This window comes from Argiope bruennichi, chromosome 11, assembly GCF_947563725.1.
Source record: "Argiope bruennichi chromosome 11, qqArgBrue1.1, whole genome shotgun sequence".
Taxonomy (NCBI): Eukaryota; Metazoa; Arthropoda; class Arachnida; order Araneae; family Araneidae; genus Argiope; species Argiope bruennichi.
The window spans coordinates 92,162,246-92,189,033 of record NC_079161.1 but is presented as its reverse complement, the minus strand read 5'-3'; the positions used below and the strand labels follow the sequence as shown (position 1 = coordinate 92,189,033).

The following is a 26,788-nucleotide window of genomic DNA, read 5'->3' as shown; positions in this document are numbered from 1 at the left end:
CGAAACACTACCGCGCATTTGAAAACAAAAATGAAACTAGTATATTTCCTCGTGTTAATATAATAAGTTTGAAGCGTGAGTTTCGCGGTCATCGGCGTGACTATTGTCACTATAACTTTGACCGGCGACGTTTCTGGGAACCTTTTCGAAGAGTCTTGCAACGCTTCATGTTCCTTTGATGGAATAGATTCGCCTGCCTGCGCTGAGAGCGCTCAACCGCGGTGTGTTTCTTATCCATGAATTAGCAGCGGGATCTTCACGTAAAAGTACGAAGGCCACTGCCGTTTATCGCTTCTCGGCCTCTTGGGCTCTGATCGAAAGTGTAGTATCTGTTCTTATCAGCTTAATCTCTGATAGGGTGTTCACTGAACGCTCCGAGATTAATTAGAATTTTTGCAACCTGTGTCGAGGTCGGAATTCATTCCACTCGACCCGCGGGTCGCTCTGCTACTGCACTGCTGGCAGAATTGGCCCATACGATGAATAAAAGAAGACACAAGTGCACGTTTACAATCCGCTCTTAGGTTTGGCGGAAAAGATGACTTAACGAATCTTTTCAACGGTTCTTTTGCTGTTCCAAGCCGGAGCGAAGTTAATCCCGTCTGTAAAACTCTTGATGGTCGAAATTTTCCTGTCCTTTACGTGAAAACATTTCAAACAAGTTGTAAAAACTAATTTCATCTGATTCACGTGGATTCTTTCCCGTATAGGTGTTTCTTCGTTTCAAAAGGGCTGTGAAGTCAATGGTGCCCATTTCTATTGTAACATTTCAAAGGCCCTTCCTTTCATGCGATTGGTTTCGGTAATTATTTAAAAGAACATGCGAAGCAATCGGATTTAAATCATATTTCCTTTATTCTTTCTACTATGTATTGAAGATCAGAAATAGTTTAGACTCCTCTATCAGAGATTAATGCTTAATTTTATTTTTGAAAAGCTATTGCCTGGGAACAACGCGTCTCTCTAGAATACTGCGAAATTCATCACAAATAAAATACGAACGCTTCATATGAAATCAACAACTTCCATTTGCATCGCTGAAATTTAATTTCTGATCTATTAGTTTTTTGTAACAAAAGACTTGCTTTTCCAAAAGAGAATTCTGCCGAAAATCGAAAGCGCATTTAGAAGAAACTCCAATCTAAAATTGAAGCACTTTTCTAGGGATGTGCCTTGGAGCTCCGTATTTCCGCAATTGCAGAGAGAACAAGGGCCTGTAAAATTGTTCGCTTCTAAAAAAAGATTATAGGCAGTTTGGGCGACGAGGAAGATTCTTACAGCGGACCGTTTAATCTCCGAAACACTACCGCGCATTTGAAAACAAAAATGAAACTAGTATATTTCCTCGTGTTAATATAATAAGTTTGAAGCGTGAGTTTCGCGGTCATCGGCGTGACTATTGTCACTATAACTTTGACCGGCGACGTTTCTGGGAACCTTTTCGAAGAGTCTTGCAACGCTTCATGTTCCTTTGATGGAATAGATTCGCCTGCCTGCGCTGAGAGCGCTCAACCGCGGTGTGTTTCTTATCCATGAATTAGCAGCGGGATCTTCACGTAAAAGTACGAAGGCCACTGCCGTTTATCGCTTCTCGGCCTCTTGGGCTCTGATCGAAAGTGTAGTATCTGTTCTTATCAGCTTAATCTCTGATAGGGTGTTCACTGAACGCTCCGAGATTAATTAGAATTTTTGCAACCTGGGTCGAGGTCGGAATTCATTCCACTCGACCCGCGGGTCGCTCTGCTACTGCACTGCTGGCAGAATTGGCCCATACGATGAATAAAAGAAGACACAAGTGCACGTTTACAATCCGCTCTTAGGTTTGGCGGAAAAGATGACTTTACGAATCTTTTCAACGGTTCTTTTGCTATTCCAAGCCGGAGCGAAGTTAATCCCGTCTGTAAAACTCTTGATCGTCGAAATTTTCCAGTCCTTTACGTGAAAACATTTCAAACAAGTTGTAAAAACTAATTTCATCTGATTCACGTGGATTCTTTCCCGTATAGGTGTTTCTTCGTTTCAAAAGGGCTGTGAAGTCAATGGTGCCCATTTCTATTGTAACATTTCAAAGGCCCTTCCTTTCATGCGATTGGTTTCGGTAATTATTTAAAAGAACATGCGAAGCAATCGGATTTAAATCATATTTCCTTTATTCTTTCTTCTATGTATTGAAGATCAGAAATAGTTTAGACTCCTCTATCAGAGATTAATGCTTAATTTTATTTTTGAAAAGCTATTGCCTGGGAACAACGCGTCTCTCTAGAATACTGCGAAATTCATCACAAATAAAATACGAACGCTTCATATGAAATCAACAACTTTCATTTGCATCGCTGAAATTTAATTTCTGATCTATTAGTTTTTTGTAACAAAAGACTTGCTTTTCCAAAAGAGAATTCTGCCGAAAATCGAAAGCGCATTTAGAAGAAACTCCAATCTAAAATTGAAGCACTTTTCTAGGGATGTGCCTTGGAGCTCCGTATTTCCGCAATTGCAGAGAGAACAAGGGCCAGTAAAATTGTTCGCTTCTAAAAAAAGATTATAGGCAGTTTGGGCGACGAGGAAGATTCTTACAGCGGACCGTTTAATCTCCGAAACACTACCGCGCATTTGAAAACAAAAATGAAACTAGTATATTTCCTCGTGTTAATATAATAAGTTTGAAGCGTGAGTTTCGCGGTCATCGGCGTGACTATTGTCACTATAACTTTGACCGGCGACGTTTCTGGGAACCTTTTCGAAGAGTCTTGCAACGCTTCATGTTCCTTTGATGGAATAGATTCGCCTGCCTGCGCTGAGAGCGCTCAACCGCGGTGTGATTCTTATCCATGAATTAGCAGCGGGATCTTCACGTAAAAGTACGAAGGCCACTGCCGTTTATCGCTTCTCGGCCTCTTGGGCTCTGATCGAAAGTGTAGTATCTGTTCTTATCAGCTTAATCTCTGATAGGGTGTTCACTGAACGCTCCGAGATTAATTAGAATTTTTGCAACCTGGGTCGAGGTCGGAATTCATTCCACTCGACCCGCTGGTCGCTCTGCTACTGCACTGCTGGCAGAATTGGCCCATACGATGAATAAAAGAAGACACAAGTGCACGTTTACAATCCGCTCTTAGGTTTGGCGGAAAAGATGACTTAACGAATCTTTTCAACGGTTCTTTTGCTGTTCCAAGCCGGAGCGAAGTTAATCCCGTCTGTAAAACTCTTGATCGTCGAAATTTTCCAGTCCTTTACGTGAAAACATTTCAAACAAGTCGTAAAAACTAATTTCATCTGATTCACGTGGATTCTTTCCCGTATAGGTGTTTCTTCGTTTCAAAAGGGCTGTGAAGTCAATGGTGCCCATTTCTATTGTAACATTTCAAAGGCCCTTCCTTTCATGCGATTGGTTTCGGTAATTATTTAAAAGAACATGCGAAGCAATCGGATTTAAATCATATTTCCTTTATTCTTTCTTCTATGTATTGAAGATCAGAAATAGTTTAGACTCCTCTATCAGAGATTAATGCTTAATTTTATTTTTGAAAAGCTATTGCCTGGGAACAACGCGTCTCTCTAGAATACTGCGAAATTCATCACAAATAAAATACGAACGCTTCATATGAAATCAACAACTTTCATTTGCATCGCTGAAATTTAATTTCTGATCTATTAGTTTTTTGTAACAAAAGACTTGCTTTTCCAAAAGAGAATTCTGCCGAAAATCGAAAGCGCATTTAGAAGAAACTCCAATCTAAAATTGAAGCACTTTTCTAGGGATGTGCCTTGGAGCTCCGTATTTCCGCAATTGCAGAGAGAACAAGGGCCAGTAAAATTGTTCGCTTCTAAAAAAAGATTATAGGCAGTTTGGGCGACGAGGAAGATTCTTACAGCGGACCGTTTAATCTCCGAAACACTACCGCGCATTTGAAAACAAAAATGAAACTAGTATATTTCCTCGTGTTAATATAATAAGTTTGAAGCGTGAGTTTCGCGGTCATCGGCGTGACTATTGTCACTATAACTTTGACCGGCGACGTTTCTGGGAACCTTTTCGAAGAGTCTTGCAACGCTTCATGTTCCTTTGATGGAATAGATTCGCCTGCCTGCGCTGAGAGCGCTCAACCGCGGTGTTTCTTATCCATGAATTAGCAGCGGGATCTTCACGTAAAAGTACGAAGGCCACTGCCGTTTATCGCTTCTCGGCCTCTTGGGCTCTGATCGAAAGTGTAGTATCTGTTCTTATCAGCTTAATCTCTGATAGGGTGTTCACTGAACGCTCCGAGATTAATTAGAATTTTTGCAACCTGGGTCGAGGTCGGAATTCATTCCACTCGACCCGCGGGTCGCTCTGCTACTGCACTGCTGGCAGAATTGGCCCATACGATGAATAAAAGAAGACACAAGTGCACGTTTACAATCCGCTCTTAGGTTTGGCGGAAAAGATGACTTAACGAATCTTTTCAATGGTTCTTTTGCTGTTCCAAGCCGGAGCGAAGTTAATCCCGTCTGTAAAACTCTTGATCGTCGAAATTTTCCAGTCCTTTACGTGAAAACATTTCAAACAAGTTGTAAAAACTAATTTCATCTGATTCACGTGGATTCTTTCCCGTATAGGTGTTTCTTCGTTTCAAAAGGGCTGTGAAGTCAATGGTGCCCATTTCTATTGTAACATTTCAAAGGCCCTTCCTTTCATGCGATTGGTTTCGGTAATTATTTAAAAGAACATGCGAAGCAATCGGATTTAAATCATATTTCCTTTATTCTTTCTTCTATGTATTGAAGATCAGAAATAGTTTAGACTCCTCTATCAGAGATTAATGCTTAATTTTATTTTTGAAAAGCTATTGCCTGGGAACAACGCGTCTCTCTAGAATACTGCGAAATTCATCACAAATAAAATACGAACGCTTCATATGAAATCAACAACTTTCATTTGCATCGCTGAAATTTAATTTCTGATCTATTAGTTTTTTGTAACAAAAGACTTGCTTTTCCAAAAGAGAATTCTGCCGAAAATCGAAAGCGCATTTAGAAGAAACTCCAATCTAAAATTGAAGCACTTTTCTAGGGATGTGCCTTGGAGCTCCGTATTTCCGCAATTGCAGAGAGAACAAGGGCCAGTAAAATTGTTCGCTTCTAAAAAAAGATTATAGGCAGTTTGGGCGACGAGGAAGATTCTTACAGCGGACCGTTTAATCTCCGAAACACTACCGCGCATTTGAAAACAAAAATGAAACTAGTATATTTCCTCGTGTTAATATAATAAGTTTGAAGCGTGAGTTTCGCGGTCATCGGCGTGACTATTGTCACTATAACTTTGACCGGCGACGTTTCTGGGAACCTTTTCGAAGAGTCTTGCAACGCTTCATGTTCCTTTGATGGAATAGATTCGCCTGCCTGCGCTGAGAGCGCTCAACCGCGGTGTTTCTTATCCATGAATTAGCAGCGGGATCTTCACGTAAAAGTACGAAGGCCACTGCCGTTTATCGCTTCTCGGCCTCTTGGGCTCTGATCGAAAGTGTAGTATCTGTTCTTATCAGCTTAATCTCTGATAGGGTGTTCACTGAACGCTCCGAGATTAATTAGAATTTTTGCAACCTGGGTCGAGGTCGGAATTCATTCCACTCGACCCGCGGGTCGCTCTGCTACTGCACTGCTGGCAGAATTGGCCCATACGATGAATAAAAGAAGACACAAGTGCACGTTTACAATCCGCTCTTAGGTTTGGCGGAAAAGATGACTTAACGAATCTTTTCAATGGTTCTTTTGCTGTTCCAAGCCGGAGCGAAGTTAATCCCGTCTGTAAAACTCTTGATCGTCGAAATTTTCCAGTCCTTTACGTGAAAACATTTCAAACAAGTTGTAAAAACTAATTTCATCTGATTCACGTGGATTCTTTCCCGTATAGGTGTTTCTTCGTTTCAAAAGGGCTGTGAAGTCAATGGTGCCCATTTCTATTGTAACATTTCAAAGGCCCTTCCTTTCATGCGATTGGTTTCGGTAATTATTTAAAAGAACATGCGAAGCAATCGGATTTAAATCATATTTCCTTTATTCTTTCTTCTATGTATTGAAGATCAGAAATAGTTTAGGCTCCTCTATCAGAGATTAATGCTTAATTTTATTTTTGAAAAGCTATTGCCTGGGAACAACGCGTCTCTCTAGAATACTGCGAAATTCATCACAAATAAAATACGAACGCTTCATATGAAATCAACAACTTTCATATGCATCGCTGAAATTTAATTTCTGATCTATTAGTTTTTTGTAACAAAAGACTTGCTTTTCCAAAAGAGAATTCTGCCGAAAATCGAAAGCGCATTTAGAAGAAACTCCAATCTAAAATTGAAGCACTTTTCTAGGGATGTGCCTTGGAGCTCCGTATTTCCGCAATTGCAGAGAGAACAAGGGCCAGTAAAATTGTTCGCTTCTAAAAAAAGATTATAGGCAGTTTGGGCGACGAGGAAAATTCTTACAGCGGACCGTTTAATCTCCGAAACACTACCGCGCATTTGAAAACAAAAATGAAACTAGTATATTTCCTCGTGTTAATATAATAAGTTTGAAGCGTGAGTTTCGCGGTCATCGGCGTGACTATTGTCACTATAACTTTGACCGGCGACGTTTCTGGGAACCTTTTCGAAGAGTCTTGCAACGCTTCATGTTCCTTTGATGGAATAGATTCGCCTGCCTGCGCTGAGAGCGCTCAACCGCGGTGTGTTTCTTATCCATGAATTAGCAGCGGGATCTTCACGTAAAAGTACGAAGGCCACTGCCGTTTATCGCTTCTCGGCCTCTTGGGCTCTGATCGAAAGTGTAGTATCTGTTCTTATCAGCTTAATCTCTGATAGGGTGTTCACTGAACGCTCCGAGATTAATTAGAATTTTTGCAACCTGGGTCGAGGTCGGAATTCATTCCACTCGACCCGCGGGTCGCTCTGCTACTGCACTGCTGGCAGAATTGGCCCATACGATGAATAAAAGAAGACACAAGTGCACGTTTACAATCCGCTCTCAGGTTTGGCGGAAAAGATGACTTAACGAATCTTTTCAACGGTTCTTTTGCTGTTCCAAGCCGGAGCGAAGTTAATCCCGTCTGTAAAACTCTTGATCGTCGAAATTTTCCAGTCCTTTACGTGAAAACATTTCAAACAAGTTGTAAAAACTAATTTCATCTGATTCACGTGGATTCTTTCCCGTATAGGTGTTTCTTCGTTTCAAAAGGGCTGTGAAGTCAATGGTGCCCATTTCTATTGTAACATTTCAAAGGCCCTTCCTTTCATGCGATTGGTTTCGGTAATTATTTAAAAGAACATGCGAAGCAATCGGATTTAAATCATATTTCCTTTATTCTTTCTTCTATGTATTGAAGATCAGAAATAGTTTAGACTCCTCTATCAGAGATTAATGCTTAATTTTATTTTTGAAAAGCTATTGCCTGGGAACAACGCGTCTCTCTAGAATACTGCGAAATTCATCACAAATAAAATACGAACGCTTCATATGAAATCAACAACTTTCATATGCATCGCTGAAATTTAATTTCTGATCTATTAGTTTTTTGTAACAAAAGACTTGCTTTTCCAAAAGAGAATTCTGCCGAAAATCGAAAGCGCATTTAGAAGAAACTCCAATCTAAAATTGAAGCACTTTTCTAGGGATGTGCCTTGGAGCTCCGTATTTCCGCAATTGCAGAGAGAACAAGGGCCAGTAAAATTGTTCGCTTCTAAAAAAAGATTATAGGCAGTTTGGGCGACGAGGAAGATTCTTACAGCGGACCGTTTAATCTCCGAAACACTACCGCGCATTTGAAAACAAAAATGAAACTAGTATATTTCCTCGTGTTAATATAATAAGTTTGAAGCGTGAGTTTCGCGGTCATCGGCGTGACTATTGTCACTATAACTTTGACCGGCGACGTTTCTGGGAACCTTTTCGAAGAGTCTTGCAACGCTTCATGTTCCTTTGATGGAATAGATTCGCCTGCCTGCGCTGAGAGCGCTCAACCGCGGTGTGTTTCTTATCCATGAATTAGCAGCGGGATCTTCACGTAAAAGTACGAAGGCCACTGACGTTTATCGCTTCTCGGCCTCTTGGGCTCTGATCGAAAGTGTAGTATCTGTTCTTATCAGCTTAATCTCTGATAGGGTGTTCACTGAACGCTCCGAGATTAATTAGAATTTTTGCAACCTGGGTCGAGGTCGGAATTCATTCCACTCGACCCGCGGGTCTCTCTGCTACTGCACTGCTGGCAGAATTGGCCCATACGATGAATAAAAGAAGACACAAGTGCACGTTTACAATCCGCTCTTAGGTTTGGCGGAAAAGATGACTTAACGAATCTTTTCAACGGTTCTTTTGCTGTTCCAAGCCGGAGCGAAGTTAATCCCGTCTGTAAAACTCTTGATCGTCGAAATTTTCCAGTCCTTTACGTGAAAACATTTCAAACAAGTTGTAAAAACTCATTTCATCTGATTCACGTGGATTCTTTCCCGTATAGGTGTTTCTTCGTTTCAAAAGGGCTGTGAAGTCAATGGTGCCCATTTCTATTGTAACATTTCAAAGGCCCTTCCTTTCATGCGATTGGTTTCGGTAATTATTTAAAAGAACATGCGAAGCAATCGGATTTAAATCATATTTCCTTTATTCTTTCTTCTATGTATTGAAGATCAGAAATAGTTTAGACTCCTCTATCAGAGATTAATGCTTAATTTTATTTTTGAAAAGCTATTGCCTGGGAACAACGCGTCTCTCTAGAATACTGCGAAATTCATCACAAATAAAATACGAACGCTTCATATGAAATCAACAACTTTCATATGCATCGCTGAAATTTAATTTCTGATCTATTAGTTTTTTGTAACAAAAGACTTGCTTTTCCAAAAGAGAATTCTGCCGAAAATCGAAAGCGCATTTAGAAGAAACTCCAATCTAAAATTGAAGCACTTTTCTAGGGATGTGCCTTGGAGCTCCGTATTTCCGCAATTGCAGAGAGAACAAGGGCCAGTAAAATTGTTCGCTTCTAAAAAAAGATTATAGGCAGTTTGGGCGACGAGGAAGATTCTTACAGCGGACCGTTTAATCTCCGAAACACTACCGCGCATTTGAAAACAAAAATGAAACTAGTATATTTCCTCGTGTTAATATAATAAGTTTGAAGCGTGAGTTTCGCGGTCATCGGCGTGACTATTGTCACTATAACTTTGACCGGCGACGTTTCTGGGAACCTTTTCGAAGAGTCTTGCAACGCTTCATGTTCCTTTGATGGAATAGATTCGCCTGCCTGCGCTGAGAGCGCTCAACCGCGGTGTGTTTCTTATCCATGAATTAGCAGCGGGATCTTCACGTAAAAGTACGAAGGCCACTGCCGTTTATCGCTTCTCGGCCTCTTGGGCTCTGATCGAAAGTGTAGTATCTGTTCTTATCAGCTTAATCTCTGATAGGGTGTTCACTGAACGCTCCGAGATTAATTAGAATTTTTGCAACCTGGGTCGAGGTCGGAATTCATTCCACTCGACCCGCGGGTCGCTCTGCTACTGCACTGCTGGCAGAATTGGCCCATACGATGAATAAAAGAAGACACAAGTGCACGTTTACAATCCGCTCTCAGGTTTGGCGGAAAAGATGACTTAACGAATCTTTTCAACGGTTCTTTTGCTGTTCCAAGCCGGAGCGAAGTTAATCCCGTCTGTAAAACTCTTGATCGTCGAAATTTTCCAGTCCTTTACGTGAAAACATTTCAAACAAGTTGTAAAAACTAATTTCATCTGATTCACGTGGATTCTTTCCCGTATAGGTGTTTCTTCGTTTCAAAAGGGCTGTGAAGTCAATGGTGCCCATTTCTATTGTAACATTTCAAAGGCCCTTCCTTTCATGCGATTGGTTTCGGTAATTATTTAAAAGAACATGCGAAGCAATCGGATTTAAATCATATTTCCTTTATTCTTTCTTCTATGTATTGAAGATCAGAAATAGTTTAGACTCCTCTATCAGAGATTAATGCTTAATTTTATTTTTGAAAAGCTATTGCCTGGGAACAACGCGTCTCTCTAGAATACTGCGAAATTCATCACAAATAAAATACGAACGCTTCATATGAAATCAACAACTTTCATATGCATCGCTGAAATTTAATTTCTGATCTATTAGTTTTTTGTAACAAAAGACTTGCTTTTCCAAAAGAGAATTCTGCCGAAAATCGAAAGCGCATTTAGAAGAAACTCCAATCTAAAATTGAAGCACTTTTCTAGGGATGTGCCTTGGAGCTCCGTATTTCCGCAATTGCAGAGAGAACAAGGGCCAGTAAAATTGTTCGCTTCTAAAAAAAGATTATAGGCAGTTTGGGCGACGAGGAAGATTCTTACAGCGGACCGTTTAATCTCCGAAACACTACCGCGCATTTGAAAACAAAAATGAAACTAGTATATTTCCTCGTGTTAATATAATAAGTTTGAAGCGTGAGTTTCGCGGTCATCGGCGTGACTATTGTCACTATAACTTTGACCGGCGACGTTTCTGGGAACCTTTTCGAAGAGTCTTGCAACGCTTCATGTTCCTTTGATGGAATAGATTCGCCTGCCTGCGCTGAGAGCGCTCAACCGCGGTGTGTTTCTTATCCATGAATTAGCAGCGGGATCTTCACGTAAAAGTACGAAGGCCACTGCCGTTTATCGCTTCTCGGCCTCTTGGGCTCTGATCGAAAGTGTAGTATCTGTTCTTATCAGCTTAATCTCTGATAGGGTGTTCACTGAACGCTCCGAGATTAATTAGAATTTTTGCAACCTGGGTCGAGGTCGGAATTCATTCCACTCGACCCGCGGGTCGCTCTGCTACTGCACTGCTGGCAGAATTGGCCCATACGATGAATAAAAGAAGACACAAGTGCACGTTTACAATCCGCTCTTAGGTTTGGCGGAAAAGATGACTTAACGAATCTTTTCAACGGTTCTTTTGCTGTTCCAAGCCGGAGCGAAGTTAATCCCGTCTGTAAAACTCTTGATCGTCGAAATTTTCCAGTCCTTTACGTGAAAACATTTCAAACAAGTTGTAAAAACTAATTTCATCTGATTCACGTGGATTCTTTCCCGTATAGGTGTTTCTTCGTTTCAAAAGGGCTGTGAAGTCAATGGTGCCCATTTCTATTGTAACATTTCAAAGGCCCTTCCTTTCATGCGATTGGTTTCGGTAATTATTTAAAAGAACATGCGAAGCAATCGGATTTAAATCATATTTCCTTTATTCTTTCTTCTATGTATTGAAGATCAGAAATAGTTTAGACTCCTCTATCAGAGATTAATGCTTAATTTTATTTTTGAAAAGCTATTGCCTGGGAACAACGCGTCTCTCTAGAATACTGCGAAATTCATCACAAATAAAATACGAACGCTTCATATGAAATCAACAACTTTCATATGCATCGCTGAAATTTAATTTCTGATCTATTAGTTTTTTGTAACAAAAGACTTGCTTTTCCAAAAGAGAATTCTGCCGAAAATCGAAAGCGCATTTAGAAGAAACTCCAATCTAAAATTGAAGCACTTTTCTAGGGATGTGCCTTGGAGCTCCGTATTTCCGCAATTGCAGAGAGAACAAGGGCCAGTAAAATTGTTCGCTTCTAAAAAAAGATTATAGGCAGTTTGGGCGACGAGGAAGATTCTTACAGCGGACCGTTTAATCTCCGAAACACTACCGCGCATTTGAAAACAAAAATGAAACTAGTATATTTCCTCGTGTTAATATAATAAGTTTGAAGCGTGAGTTTCGCGGTCATCGGCGTGACTATTGTCACTATAACTTTGACCGGCGACGTTTCTGGGAACCTTTTCGAAGAGTCTTGCAACGCTTCATGTTCCTTTGATGGAATAGATTCGCCTGCCTGCGCTGAGAGCGCTCAACCGCGGTGTGTTTCTTATCCATGAATTAGCAGCGGGATCTTCACGTAAAAGTACGAAGGCCACTGCCGTTTATCGCTTCTCGGCCTCTTGGGCTCTGATCGAAAGTGTAGTATCTGTTCTTATCAGCTTAATCTCTGATAGGGTGTTCACTGAACGCTCCGAGATTAATTAGAATTTTTGCAACCTGGGTCGAGGTCGGAATTCATTCCACTCGACCCGCGGGTCGCTCTGCTACTGCACTGCTGGCAGAATTGGCCCATACGATGAATAAAAGAAGACACAAGTGCACGTTTACAATCCGCTCTTAGGTTTGGCGGAAAAGATGACTTAACGAATCTTTTCAACGGTTCTTTTGCTGTTCCAAGCCGGAGCGAAGTTAATCCCGTCTGTAAAACTCTTGATCGTCGAAATTTTCCAGTCCTTTACGTGAAAACATTTCAAACAAGTTGTAAAAACTAATTTCATCTGATTCACGTGGATTCTTTCCCGTATAGGTGTTTCTTCGTTTCAAAAGGGCTGTGAAGTCAATGGTGCCCATTTCTATTGTAACATTTCAAAGGCCCTTCCTTTCATGCGATTGGTTTCGGTAATTATTTAAAAGAACATGCGAAGCAATCGGATTTAAATCATATTTCCTTTATTCTTTCTTCTATGTATTGAAGATCAGAAATAGTTTAGACTCCTCTATCAGAGATTAATGCTTAATTTTATTTTTGAAAAGCTATTGCCTGGGAACAACGCGTCTCTCTAGAATACTGCGAAATTCATCACAAATAAAATACGAACGCTTCATATGAAATCAACAACTTTCATATGCATCGCTGAAATTTAATTTCTGATCTATTAGTTTTTTGTAACAAAAGACTTGCTTTTCCAAAAGAGAATTCTGCCGAAAATCGAAAGCGCATTTAGAAGAAACTCCAATCTAAAATTGAAGCACTTTTCTAGGGATGTGCCTTGGAGCTCCGTATTTCCGCAATTGCAGAGAGAACAAGGGCCAGTAAAATTGTTCGCTTCTAAAAAAAGATTATAGGCAGTTTGGGCGACGAGGAAGATTCTTACAGCGGACCGTTTAATCTCCGAAACACTACCGCGCATTTGAAAACAAAAATGAAACTAGTATATTTCCTCGTGTTAATATAATAAGTTTGAAGCGTGAGTTTCGCGGTCATCGGCGTGACTATTGTCACTATAACTTTGACCGGCGACGTTTCTGGGAACCTTTTCGAAGAGTCTTGCAACGCTTCATGTTCCTTTGATGGAATAGATTCGCCTGCCTGCGCTGAGAGCGCTCAACCGCGGTGTGTTTCTTATCCATGAATTAGCAGCGGGATCTTCACGTAAAAGTACGAAGGCCACTGCCGTTTATCGCTTCTCGGCCTCTTGGGCTCTGATCGAAAGTGTAGTATCTGTTCTTATCAGCTTAATCTCTGATAGGGTGTTCACTGAACGCTCCGAGATTAATTAGAATTTTTGCAACCTGGGTCGAGGTCGGAATTCATTCCACTCGACCCGCGGGTCGCTCTGCTACTGCACTGCTGGCAGAATTGGCCCATACGATGAATAAAAGAAGACACAAGTGCACGTTTACAATCCGCTCTTAGGTTTGGCGGAAAAGATGACTTAACGAATCTTTTCAACGGTTCTTTTGCTGTTCCAAGCCGGAGCGAAGTTAATCCCGTCTGTAAAACTCTTGATCGTCGAAATTTTCCAGTCCTTTACGTGAAAACATTTCAAACAAGTCGTAAAAACTAATTTCATCTGATTCACGTGGATTCTTTCCCGTATAGGTGTTTCTTCGTTTCAAAAGGGCTGTGAAGTCAATGGTGCCCATTTCTATTGTAACATTTCAAAGGCCCTTCCTTTCATGCGATTGGTTTCGGTAATTATTTAAAAGAACATGCGAAGCAATCGGATTTAAATCATATTTCCTTTATTCTTTCTTCTATGTATTGAAGATCAGAAATAGTTTAGACTCCTCTATCAGAGATTAATGCTTAATTTTATTTTTGAAAAGCTATTGCCTGGGAACAACGCGTCTCTCTAGAATACTGCGAAATTCATCACAAATAAAATACGAACGCTTCATATGAAATCAACAACTTTCATATGCATCGCTGAAATTTAATTTCTGATCTATTAGTTTTTTGTAACAAAAGACTTGCTTTTCCAAAAGAGAATTCTGCCGAAAATCGAAAGCGCATTTAGAAGAATCTCCAATCTAAAATTGAAGCACTTTTCTAGGGATGTGCCTTGGAGCTCCGTATTTCCGCAATTGCAGAGAGAACAAGGGCCAGTAAAATTGTTCGCTTCTAAAAAAAGATTATAGGCAGTTTGGGCGACGAGGAAGATTCTTACAGCGGACCGTTTAATCTCCGAAACACTACCGCGCATTTGAAAACAAAAATGAAACTAGTATATTTCCTCGTGTTAATATAATAAGTTTGAAGCGTGAGTTTCGCGGTCATCGGCGTGACTATTGTCACTATAACTTTGACCGGCGACGTTTCTGGGAACCTTTTCGAAGAGTCTTGCAACGCTTCATGTTCCTTTGATGGAATAGATTCGCCTGCCTGCGCTGAGAGCGCTCAACCGCGGTGTGTTTCTTATCCATGAATTAGCAGCGGGATCTTCACGTAAAAGTACGAAGGCCACTGCCGTTTATCGCTTCTCGGCCTCTTGGGCTCTGATCGAAAGTGTAGTATCTGTTCTTATCAGCTTAATCTCTGATAGGGTGTTCACTGAACGCTCCGAGATTAATTAGAATTTTTGCAACCTGGGTCGAGGTCGGAATTCATTCCACTCTACCCGTGGGTCGCTCTGCTACTGCACTGCTGGCAGAATTGGCCCATACGATGAATATAAGAAGACACAAGTGCACGTTTACAATCCGCTCTTAGGTTTGGCGAAAAAGATGACTTAACGAATCTTTTCAACGTTTCTTTTGCTGTTCCAAGCCGGAGCGAAGTTAATCCCGTCTGTAAAACTCTTGATCGTTGAAATTTTCCAGTCCTTTACGTGAAAACATTTCAAACAAGTTGTAAAAACTAATTTCATCTGATTCACGTGGATTCTTTCCCGTATAGGTGTTTCTTCGTTTCAAAAGGGCTGTGAAGTCAATGGTGCCCATTTCTATTGTAACATTTCAAAGGCCCTTCCTTTCATGCGATTGGTTTTGGCAATTATTTAAAAGAACATGCGAAGCAATCGGATTTAAATCATATTTCCTTTATTCTTTCTTCTATGTATTGAAGATCAGAAATAGTTTAGACTCCTCTATCAGAGATTAATGCTTAATTTTATTTTTGAAAAGCTATTGCCTGGGAACAACGCGTCTCTCTAGAATACTGCGAAATTCATCACAAATAAAATACGAACGCTTCATATCAAATCAACAACTTTCATATGCATCGCTGAAATTTAATTTCTGATCTATTAGTTTTTTTGTAACAAAAGACTTGCTTTTCCAAAAGAGAATTCTGCCGAAAATCGAAAGCGCATTTAGAAGAAACTCCAATCTAAAATTGAAGCACTTTTCTAGGGATGTGCCTTGGAGCTCCGTATTTCCGCAATTGCAGAGAGAACAAGGGCCAGTAAAATTGTTCGCTTCTAAAAAAAGATTATAGGCAGTTTGGGCGACGAGGAAGATTCTTACAGCGGACCGTTTAATCTCCGAAACACTACCGCGCATTTGAAAACAAAAATGAAACTAGTATATTTCCTCGTGTTAATATAATAAGTTTGAAGCGTGAGTTTCGCGGTCATCGGCGTGACTATTGTCACTATAACTTTGACCGGCGACGTTTCTGGGAACCTTTTCGAAGAGTCTTGCAACGCTTCATGTTCCTTTGATGGAATAGATTCGCCTGCCTGCGCTGAGAGCGCTCAACCGCGGTGTGTTTCTTATCCATGAATTAGCAGCGGGATCTTCACGTAAAAGTACGAAGGCCACTGCCGTTTATCGCTTCTCGGCCTCTTGGGCTCTGATCGAAAGTGTAGTATCTGTTCTTATCAGCTTAATCTCTGATAGGGTGTTCACTGAACGCTCCGAGATTAATTAGAATTTTTGCAACCTGGGTCGAGGTCGGAATTCATTCCACTCGACCCGCGGGTCGCTCTGCTACTGCACTGCTGGCAGAATTGGCCCATACGATGAATAAAAGAAGACACAAGTGCACGTTTACAATCCGCTCTTAGGTTTGGCGGAAAAGATGACTTTACGAATCTTTTCAACGGTTCTTTTGCTATTCCAAGCCGGAGCGAAGTTAATCCCGTCTGTAAAACTCTTGATCGTCGAAATTTTCCAGTCCTTTACGTGAAAACATTTCAAACAAGTTGTAAAAACTAATTTCATCTGATTCACGTGGATTCTTTCCCGTATAGTTGTTTCTTCGTTTCAAAAGGGCTGTGAAGTCAATGGTGCCCATTTCCATTGTAACATTTCAAAGGCCCTTTCATGCGATTGGTTTCGGTAATTATTTAAAAGAACATGCGAAGCAATCGGATTTAAATCATATTTCCTTTATTCTTTCTTCTATGTATTGAAGATCGGAAATAGTTTAGACTCCTCTATCAGAGATTAATGCTTAATTTTATTTTTGAAAAGCTATTGCCTGGGAACAACACGTTTCTCTAGAATACTGCGAAATTCATGACAAGGAAAATATAGCAAAAATTCGACTCGAACTGAGAACCCGCAACACAAACGTCGTTCATATTATTTTGACCACTAAATTTCATGCCCGCTCTCATGAAAATGCATATACTTATTCTATTTAGTTATAAAAGAATTTTTTGCGGCTGTGTGCAAAATCGCGGTGTTTTATTTTCTCAGAAAAAACACTTTTATAGATGAACTTAGAAAGTAAAATCTTATCTAAATATAAAATTGATCCAATTGTTTTAGCCGTCTCCTAGATACGCGAAATTAATTTATATATATGGAAAAATTGCTCGTTTAACGTTATAAGATTTTTCTCTTTTCAGTTTACTACTTATAAACTTTTTATGCTTTGTAATATAGCCTAAAAACCCAGTACAAAATTTTAAATGCCTTTTTTTCAGCTGATTCATTTCAAATGTCTATTTAGAAGTACTAATTTAATATCAACTTTACAAATCAATTTCTATTTTTCGAACTCACCATGTATGCGAATAATCTATTTACAAGCGCGCGAATAGATAAGCCTACTATCGGTGAACCCTTGATGCATTTGGGTTTAAAGATACTGGTTTTTTGAGATAAACAAACGAACTGATTAACTGAATTAATTAACTACTATATCAAAATTTTTCCATTACAGAAATCCAAAATTTATTAATAATACGATTCAGCAAGTATTTTTATGTGTGAGTATCAAATTCCGTTCCGAAATTCGCAGCAGTTCTTGAGGTATATTTAATTTTGTTGCTGAAAACTCCTGCGCCTAAAGAGCCAACCTACCTGGGACAATATATTAAGTAAATCTCCCCTTTTTAAAAGCAAAATGCGTTTGTTTCACAGTTTCATTCCAGGAAACAACACGACTCAGATTTTCCCTTAATATGAGTATGATTTCTCAAAAAAATATTGAAATATTGAAGCATTTTCATTACTTTTAAACTCAATTCATCATTTAGTCTTTTTTTAATTAATCCCGCCTGAGAAATTAAGCGAAGAAAAGGTTCACAATTTTTCCTTTTAATGAAATGAACATACTCTTAATTTTTATGGCGAATAAAATAGATCGTTTATCCCATTTTTTTAAATTCGAAATATTGCTTATTGGTTGAGATGCGAATACCATAAAGACATTTTAAGTCAATGAAATGATAGGTGTTTATTAAAAGGACGGGCTTCCATTTTCAGACCTAAACAATTGGTAATCGCGTAGAAGATTTATTAAGTTTACAATAAGAATAACAGAGTGATGGACATTCTTTCTATTATGCAGTGGATGATGTAATTAAGATAAATACATACGAATGAATTGTGATAAGATTCGAGATATCATGCTATATTATCTCGAATTAGAGGTTAGAAAATTAAGTTTTTACAGAAACTCAATTGCAAAGCGGAGATTATTTTATCACTTTTAGAGAATCGTTTTATGGATATTTTTTATATTCTCCAAATTTATGAATAAGAACTCAGTATTAAGTCGCCATTGAGTATATAAACGATAAATACATTTATACCTTATGAAAATATACCTATTATATTTATATAAGGTATAAATATACGTATATGCATACTCAAAGCTATAAATATACCAAGGTATATTTATAGCCGTTAAGTATATATATATTTCCATATTACAGCGTTAATTAACTTACTAAATAGATAGAAATGGTACGGATTTAATCGGATCTCTATTTCATTTACCAGCAGACGATGAATACCGATATGAGTGAATTATAGGAGTATCAAAATTTGTTTTTGATGCTCCTAACTGTTTAGATACCTCCTTTTGTTTTAAAATATTTTGCTATAGAAGCTATTAAGAGACAAGTTACATAAAATAGTTTATTGGAAATTTCAGCCAGAATTAATACTGGCGAAGTTGCTGGTCGCCAAAGGTAAAGTAAAAATGAATTAAAAATTCCAATTGTCAATGTATTGTGCAATCGAATTATATATAATCGGAATAGGGAAAAAATATTTTTTGAATAAAGCAAATTTCATGTTACATTAAAATCGTCTGATCTGCAAATAAATTTATTATTTAACGACCAGCGATATTATAATGGCCGTAAAAGCTCGTGCTTCATGAAAAGCAAATCTATAAATACAGATAAATTTAATATATGGACCCTCAAAAAGTGGGTTGTGCAATTTGATTGTGAGAATTATTTTTTGTGAATATTTCGAAAATTATTTGGGGTATGCATACAATTTTTAAATGCAGCTATTTTAGTATGCCATCTTTTCTCTCATGCAAAAACTTTACTATGTTACTTTCCCTACACTTAACTTTAAAAAAATCATAAAAATTATTGAATTTGTATTATTTATGCGTTTATTTAGCGAATTTTTGAAGCCATTAAGTACATCTATACTTATAATAAAGCTCAATGTGTGTGTGTGTGTGTTGGCGCTCTACAGGCAAGGTCATTTGACATACAGCTATCAAATTTGGTACATGTATACCTTAGAGGTCGGGAATGTGCACCTGGGGTCCCTTTTTTTGAAATTTTAATTAGAATTTTAATTATTAATTAAAAACTAACTTTCCCGCCAAAAAAATCTTCCATTTTCCCCACCGCCAACTTTTCCGCCAAAAAAATCTTCCATTTTTCCCACCGCCAAATGAGTAAGAGTTCAGTTTTTTTTTCTCCCAACAGAAATGAGGCTAGGGTTAACGTTTTTCGGCGGATTATTTCAAACGATTCTGTTTATTTTCTTAATGTTTTATGCATTTAAAATTAAAGATTGTTAATTAATCCATGTTTCAGATTCATTCTGAAGTACTTTTGAATTAAAATAACACTGAATAAAGGAAATTAAAAATGTATAATCTGAATAGCGTTACCCCAACTGGCGTAGAAAAATTCACGCATTTGCGTTACCGTAATTGGAGAAGAAAATTCACGCATGCGCATTCTGTTCCGATTGTTGCCATGACAACCATTATCAACGGACGATTTAAATTATTTTTAGGTTAGTTGCATGCTTTTGTAAGTAAATTGTATTTATGTTAGTTATATATTTTTTGTATATGCTTATAGTTTTAAGTACATCGTTTTTTAAGTAGTTTTTTTAACCTGTTTTCAATGATTTAAATTATTTTTAGTTTAGTTGCTAGCTTTTGTAATTAAATTGTATTTATGTAGTGACGAGCGCCTGTTGGCGAGCGCCATCTGCTGGTTGTTAGACGGAGTTGACGCTGGTTAGACGTGGCAGATTAGACGGATCTGGACGAGAGAAAAGACGTGTCAGATCAGACGGATCTGGACGAGAGAAAAGACGTGGCAGATCAGACGGATCTGGACGAGAGTGAAGACGTGTCAGATCAGACGGATCTGGACGAGAGTAAAGACGTGTCAGATCAGACGGATCTGGACGAAAGTAAAGACGAGATTCGACGAAATCTACTGAATGTTCAATTCTTTTATGTTAATGTATATATGTCCTAAATGTAATTAAATGTGCTTTCTAAAATAGTAGTGATTTCTGAGTCCTACAAAATATGGGGGTTCGGCCGGGATATTAATGAAGAGCCAAACAGGAGTGAAATTTGACGTAGAGCAATTTGACGTGCTACAATAAACCTTTTGGATACCAACTCCTTGTAGACTGACGCAGTGTGGATCGACGTTGAAGAAATTGTGAGTACAATTTTGATTTATTCTCAAGTATGGCATTTCGTACACGAGCACGAAAGAGCGACTTACTAACTTTAGTAGACGAATTAGAACTAACGGCACCACAGGATGCCAAAGTGCGACAGTTAGTTACAATGATAACAAAGTCGAAAGACTATGACGAAAAGTTCGTAAAAGATTTACTTTTAACTATCACTCAGGAGCGCGAAAGGTTAGATGCTGAAAAGGCCAAAGCCGAAAAGGCTAAGGCAGAAGCCGAAAAGAATGAGCGTGAATATACTTTGAAAAAGTTAGAACTTGAGTTAAAAAGTAGAGAAAATACTTTAACTGCATCAGATATGCCTAAGACTGATATATTAAAATTGCTAAAGAATTATGATAATAGCGGAGACATAAGTGTTTACCTTTCGTTATTTGAGAAACAAATAAGTAGGGCTAACATTGCAAAAGAAAACTGGATTTCTTATTTACTCGGGTTATTACCATTGGATATAGTCAATTTAATTGCTCGCGAACCTGATCCATCAGCTAATGACTATGATTACATAAAAAAACTGTTGCTTAAAAGATTTAAATTAACTTCCGAACAACTCAGGCAGAAGTTCTTTACTCACAAACGAGATTCTTCTTCATCATGGCGGGATTTCGGTTTTGAACTGAATAACTTTTTTGAGGAATGGATAAATTGTTTAGAAATAACCGATTTTGAAGATTTAAAGCAGCTAATGGTCGTTGACCAGTTAAAGAGTAAAATACCAAATGACGTACGCGATCATTTCCTCGACGATTTACCCAAAATAAAGAAAGTAGAAGATTTGGTTAATAAACTGGACGAATATGAAGCTGCACGAAGTCACCTTAAAAAGGAAACAAACAGAAATTGGCGTGTTTCCGAAAACAGAAGTAAATTTGATATCGCGAAAGAAGCTAAAAATTCACCATTGCCGTTCGTTCGTGCTCAAAAGAATTATGTTGATGATAATTACTATAACAAGAGTAATAATAAATGTTTTAATTGCAATGAGACTGGCCACAAATCAACTAATTGCAAGTTTAAAAACAAAGGATTGAAATGTTTCCAATGTGGTAACTTTGGCCACAAAGCCAGTAACTGCCCGCAAAGAGATTTTAAAGTGTCTCTCTCTAATAAAGTATATACTCGTAACTCTCCAAAAACTGTAAATAAGCTTAGTAAAAATGTTGAAATAAATGGTGTAAATTGTGATGCATTAATTGATACTGGAAGTGATATTACTATGATTAATTATGATTTTTATTTGAAAATTGGTAAACCTAATTTAATGACTGATAATGTGAAATTAGCTGGTATAAGTGGAGATAGCATTACTCCTCTAGGTTTTTTTTATTGTGATATATTAATTGATGAATATGTAATATCAACTAATGTGTATGTGTTAGAAATAATGCCGAACGAAATAATCATTGGCATGGACGTATTAAATAATCTAAGCTTTTCATTTCAAGAAAATCAAATTATCATTCATGAAAAAAGAGCCCAAATAAATTACACCCGGCTGGTGAGAAACGAGGTCAAGGTCGTATCACTACGTTCCTCGGAGCTGAAAAGAGACAGTCAGGCACCTATTTTTGCTGAGACTGGCAATAAAATAAATACACATCCTCTCCCATACTTCATTCATTTAACGGATTCGATAAACTATGATGAAATCGACATGAGTCATGTAAAAAAACCGTTGAGACAGGAAATAAATCGTCTTTTAAATAAGTATTCGCCAAACAAAACAAAAAGTACGGATTTGCAAATGAAAATAATATTGAGCGATGATATTCCGATTAGTCATAACCCTCGAAGGTTGCCCTTTAAAGAACAAAAATTCGTTGAAACTCAGATTGATAAATGGTTACAGGAAGGGATAATAAAACCCAGTAGTTCAAATTACTCTTTTCCCGTAGTTTTAAGCAAGAAGAAGGATGACAGTTATAGGTTATGCATTGATTATCGTAAGCTAAATAAAAAGATGATTAAAGATCGGTACCCTTTACCCCTCATAGAAGATTTGCTCGACAAACTTGAGCAATCAAAAATATTTACTACTTTGGACTTGAAAAACGGATTTTTTCATGTAGACGTAGAGAAAGATAGCACAAAATTTACGTCTTTTGTAACACATCATGGGCAGTGGGAATTTCTTAAAGTACCATTTGGACTTTCCAATAGTCCGAGTGTATTTCAGCGTTACATTAATGTGATATTTAGGAATTTGATGCTAGATGGAACTGTACTGATTTATATGGACGACATTATTATACCATCCAAAACCGAGGAAGAAGGGCTAGAAAAATTACAACGTGTTCTGAAGGTTGCATCAGAGTACGGTTTGGAGTTTAATTTTAAGAAGTGTCAGTTTTTAAAACCACAAATAGAATTTTTAGGCTATAGAATCCAAAACGGAACTATACAGCCCTCTGTATCTAAAACGGTAGCTGTACAAAAATTTCCACAACCACAAACTGTTAAACAAGTACAAAGCTTTTTAGGCCTTACTAGTTATTTTCGGAAATTTATACCCCACTATTCAAAAATCGCAAAACCGCTTAGTGATCTACTAAGAAAAGACATTGCATTTAAGTTTGAATCTGAACAAAAGGAAGCTTTTCAAAAACTCAAAGATATTTTAACTCAGGAGCCAGTTTTGCATCTCTATCAACAGGGATCAGTTTTAGAACTCCATACAGATGCTAGCAGTCAGGGGTTCGGAGCAGTGCTGCTGCAACAGGGAACCGACAATAAGTTTTATCCTATTCATTATTTTAGTCGAAAAACATCTCCACAACAAGAAAAATATAGTAGCTATGAATTAGAAGTTTTGGCTGTGATCGAAGCGTTAAAAAAATTTAGACATTATTTACTGGGTTCTAAATTTAAAATTGTGACTGATTGTTCCGCTTTTCAACAAACTATGAGTAAAAGAGATCTTACACCAAAAGTTGCAAGATGGGCTTTACAGTTAGAGGAATTTGATTACCAAATTGTTCACAGATCAGGAAAACAAATGGCACACGTAGATTCTCTTAGTCGAAACGCAGTACTTGTTGTTACTCGTTCATATAGTGAAGTGACCACTAAAATAGCCAATGCTCAAAATCAGGACGAATTCCTTAAGAAATTGAAAGCTTTGATAGATAAACAAGAAGACGGTGAACACATTGTGAGAAATGGAGTTTTATGCAAATACGATAATGGTAGAGAATTGCTCATAGTCCCAGAAGCATTACAAAGAGAAATTATTCGAGAAATTCACAATAAAGGACATTACGCTGTGGCTAAGACGGAAGAAATTTTAAAGCAAGAATTTTACATACCAAAGTTGAGGTCAAAAATAGAAAGTGTGATTGCCAATTGCGTGGAGTGTATTCTTTGTAATAAGAAACGTGGGAAAGGTGAAGGTTTCCTTAACCCCATCCCAAAAGAAAATTTGCCTTTAAGTACATATCACATAGATTTCATTGGCCCTATGCCTTCTACAAATAAGAACTATCAGCATATTTTTTCAATAGTCGACGCTTTTACAAAATTTGTCTGGTTGTACCCGGTTAAATCAACATCTACTCAGGATGCAATAACTAAACTTAAGCTTCAACAATCTACTTTTGGAAATCCGACAAGAATAATAACAGACAGAGGTTCAGCTTTTACCTCAAAAGAATTTGAAACATACTGTCAAGATGAAAATATTGAACATTTCAAAATTAGCACTGGAATTCCTCGCGGAAATGGACAAATTGAAATAATGCATAAAATTTTAATACCCATTCTATCAAAACTCTCAATAACAGACCCTACCAAATGGTATAAACATGTTGCATCAGTGCAAAAAATAATCAATAGTACTGTTTCGAGGAGTACAAAGTTTACCCCGTTTGAGCTTTTAACTGGTGTAAAATTAAAAGATACAACTGATTTACATTTAAAGGAAATATTGGAAGAAGAATACACAAAAGCAATGATGGAAGACCGAAATAATATGAGAGAAGAAGCAAGGGAAAACATTTTGAAGATGCAAGAAGAGAATCGGAAAAGTTTCAACAAACGAAGAAAAGTGGCGCGCATCTACAAACTCGGTGAATTAGTGGCCATACAACGGACGCAGTTTGGAACTGGACTCAAACTAAGACCAAAGTTTCATGGACCATATCGGATTGTTAAGGTCAAACCTAAGGATCGCTATGACGTGGAAAAAGTTGGATGTCATGACGGACCAAATACAACTTCCACAGCAGCCGATTTCATAAAAGCATGGTCTTCAGACTAAAAAAAAAAAAAAAAAATGTTTATTGTTTTATCCAGATACTGTTTTCTTTTTTTTATTCTTTCAGATTTTTCTACTATAACTTTCGAGGACGAAAGAGACGTCAGGATCGCCGAATGTAGTGACGAGCGCCTGTTGGCGAGCGCCATCTGCTGGTTGTTAGACGGAGTTGACGCTGGTTAGACGTGGCAGATTAGACGGATCTGGACGAGAGAAAAAACGTGTCAGATCAGACGGATCTGGACGAGAGAAAAGACGTGGCAGATCAGACGGATCTGGACGAGAGTGAAGACGTGTCAGATCAGACGGATCTGGACGAGAGTAAAGACGTGTCAGATCAGACGGATCTGGACGAAAGTAAAGACGAGATTCGACGAAATCTACTGAATGTTCAATTCTTTTATGTTAATGTATATATGTCCTAAATGTAATTAAATGTGCGTTCTAAAATAGTAGTGATTTCTGAGTCCTACATTTATGTTAGTTATATATATTTTTTGTATATGCTTATAGTTTTAAGTACATCGTTTTTTAAGTAGTTTTTTTAAACCTGTTTTCGACCGATTATTTTAAACGATTCATTTTATTTTCTTAGTGTTTGATGCATTTAAAACTAAACATTGTTAATGAATCGATCTGTTCATGATTAATCTGAAAAAATTTTGTTAAAAAATTCTTGAGATAATACATAAATTAAGAAAGATATTCTTTAGTGTCCATAAAGTTTAAACGCTCAGTGACTCTATTATCAGTAATCATATTATTAAAAAAAATGCTTTGTTTCAGTAAAAAATATTATTATATTAATTGCAGATTAATCATTTACACTTTAATTTAATGTAAAGCATAAATTCTACGGGAGTTAACAGAAAATTAGAGAGATACAGATTACGTTATGACTGAAGGTCTTTATAATATTATGAGTGAATTGAAATTTGAAATATTTTAATGAAGAAGCTATTAAAGTAGGAATCACATAAAATATTTAACTATTAAAATTTTAACGAGCATTAAGATTGGCGAACCGGCTGGCCGCCAAAGGCGGCTAGTAAATAATAGATGTGATTTTATTTCCTTGTTTTAGCCATTAATTCGCTGAAGAGTAAGAAATGTTACGGATTTAATTGGATATATATTTCATTTATTTCAGACGATAAACACCTATAAAAAGTAGAAATTAATTAAAAATTCCAACAGTCAATCTGTCATGCAATTCATCGCATTTAATATCGTCTGATTTCGAGAAAAAATATTTCTTAAAAGAAAGCCAAATCCATGCTAAATTAAAATCCTCTGATCTGAAAATAAATTTATTATTTAATGATCTGCGATATTATAATGGCCGTTAAAGCTCGTGCTTCATGAAAAGTAAATCTATAAATACAGATAAATTTAATATATGAACCCCCAAAAGCGGTCTCTGACTCTTGATTGTATTAGGCAGGATCAGACTCTCATTCTCTTTCCCAGTTGGCACCTTAGAACTATGAAATATTTTGAGGATTCTAAGCGCTTTGGTGTCTGCCCCAAGTGTCTTGAGGAAGAGGCTTCACTTCATCACGTTCTTGTTTGTCTGGGCTTCTCTAGACAGGATATTATTGACAATCGTTTGTTAGCATTGGACTTCTTCAGGGTGCACAATTTCATAGATTTGATATATAGGGTGTTCCGAACTGGACTAAATGTTTTCAAAAATGTATAACAGAAAAGTGATTACGGATAAAAAAATAATTCCTGTTGCAAATTCATGTTACGGGGCATCATTTTTTACTCCCTCAATTTTTGGTTTTAGTTAAAAAAATTTGTCGATAGTTGATGATACAGGAAAACATGTAAATAAAGAAATAATCGTAAATCACATTGCAATTTTTTCCAAATCTTTTAAAAAAATGAAAATCACAATACAAAATTTTCGTACAGAATCTGCTGTTCAACTCTCTACTGCTTGTCCAGTCACAATACACTCCTTTTAAAGTCGAAAGAGTAACCCTTCCTGGGGCTGCATATTTTGATGATTTGCATATGGGGAAAACAATAAAAGTGATCTGCAACGTCATCTATTGACATTTTTTTTTTACCTTGAGTAAAAAACTGTGGGTGGAAAAATGTATGCCCTGTCACATGAATTTCTTGTTGACCTTAACCGGTTTCTTGTTATACATTTTTGAAAATCGCAGTCTATTTTAGGACACCTGTAACTCTGTTGTTTTAGGGGATGAGCAACAACAACAATAAATTCTTGATATATCTTGGGATGCTACTGTATGAGAATGAAATTAAACTGCCTAGCTTCCAGAGTTAAAATGCAATTTTGTT

General features: G+C 37.6%; 13 non-coding genes across 13 annotated transcripts; all 13 read left to right on the top strand.

Moving 5' to 3' along the window:
* Window positions 1-287: 287 nt before the first annotated feature.
* Window positions 288-481, top strand: LOC129957797 (U2 spliceosomal RNA). The gene has a single exon (XR_008782902.1). It is a non-coding gene; the product is annotated as a U2 spliceosomal RNA (small nuclear RNA).
* Window positions 482-1,583: 1,102 nt separating this feature from the next.
* Window positions 1,584-1,777, top strand: LOC129957765 (U2 spliceosomal RNA). The gene has a single exon (XR_008782871.1). It is a non-coding gene; the product is annotated as a U2 spliceosomal RNA (small nuclear RNA).
* Window positions 1,778-2,879: 1,102 nt separating this feature from the next.
* On the top strand, window positions 2,880-3,073 carry LOC129957795 (U2 spliceosomal RNA). The gene has a single exon (XR_008782900.1). It is a non-coding gene; the product is annotated as a U2 spliceosomal RNA (small nuclear RNA).
* Window positions 3,074-4,173: 1,100 nt separating this feature from the next.
* Window positions 4,174-4,367, top strand: LOC129957764 (U2 spliceosomal RNA). The gene has a single exon (XR_008782870.1). It is a non-coding gene; the product is annotated as a U2 spliceosomal RNA (small nuclear RNA).
* Window positions 4,368-5,467: 1,100 nt separating this feature from the next.
* LOC129957763 (U2 spliceosomal RNA) lies at window positions 5,468-5,661 on the top strand. Its single transcript, XR_008782869.1, has one exon. It is a non-coding gene; the product is annotated as a U2 spliceosomal RNA (small nuclear RNA).
* A 1,102-nt stretch (window positions 5,662-6,763) lies between these two features.
* LOC129957762 (U2 spliceosomal RNA) lies at window positions 6,764-6,957 on the top strand. Its single transcript, XR_008782868.1, has one exon. It is a non-coding gene; the product is annotated as a U2 spliceosomal RNA (small nuclear RNA).
* A 1,102-nt stretch (window positions 6,958-8,059) lies between these two features.
* On the top strand, window positions 8,060-8,253 carry LOC129957791 (U2 spliceosomal RNA). The gene has a single exon (XR_008782896.1). It is a non-coding gene; the product is annotated as a U2 spliceosomal RNA (small nuclear RNA).
* Window positions 8,254-9,355: 1,102 nt separating this feature from the next.
* LOC129957761 (U2 spliceosomal RNA) lies at window positions 9,356-9,549 on the top strand. Its single transcript, XR_008782867.1, has one exon. It is a non-coding gene; the product is annotated as a U2 spliceosomal RNA (small nuclear RNA).
* Window positions 9,550-10,651: 1,102 nt separating this feature from the next.
* Window positions 10,652-10,845, top strand: LOC129957759 (U2 spliceosomal RNA). The gene has a single exon (XR_008782865.1). It is a non-coding gene; the product is annotated as a U2 spliceosomal RNA (small nuclear RNA).
* A 1,102-nt stretch (window positions 10,846-11,947) lies between these two features.
* LOC129957758 (U2 spliceosomal RNA) lies at window positions 11,948-12,141 on the top strand. The gene has a single exon (XR_008782864.1). It is a non-coding gene; the product is annotated as a U2 spliceosomal RNA (small nuclear RNA).
* A 1,102-nt stretch (window positions 12,142-13,243) lies between these two features.
* LOC129957757 (U2 spliceosomal RNA) lies at window positions 13,244-13,437 on the top strand. The gene has a single exon (XR_008782863.1). It is a non-coding gene; the product is annotated as a U2 spliceosomal RNA (small nuclear RNA).
* A 1,102-nt stretch (window positions 13,438-14,539) lies between these two features.
* Window positions 14,540-14,733, top strand: LOC129957796 (U2 spliceosomal RNA). Its single transcript, XR_008782901.1, has one exon. It is a non-coding gene; the product is annotated as a U2 spliceosomal RNA (small nuclear RNA).
* Window positions 14,734-15,836: 1,103 nt separating this feature from the next.
* On the top strand, window positions 15,837-16,030 carry LOC129957756 (U2 spliceosomal RNA). The gene has a single exon (XR_008782862.1). It is a non-coding gene; the product is annotated as a U2 spliceosomal RNA (small nuclear RNA).
* The last annotated feature ends 10,758 nt before the right edge of the window (window positions 16,031-26,788 follow it).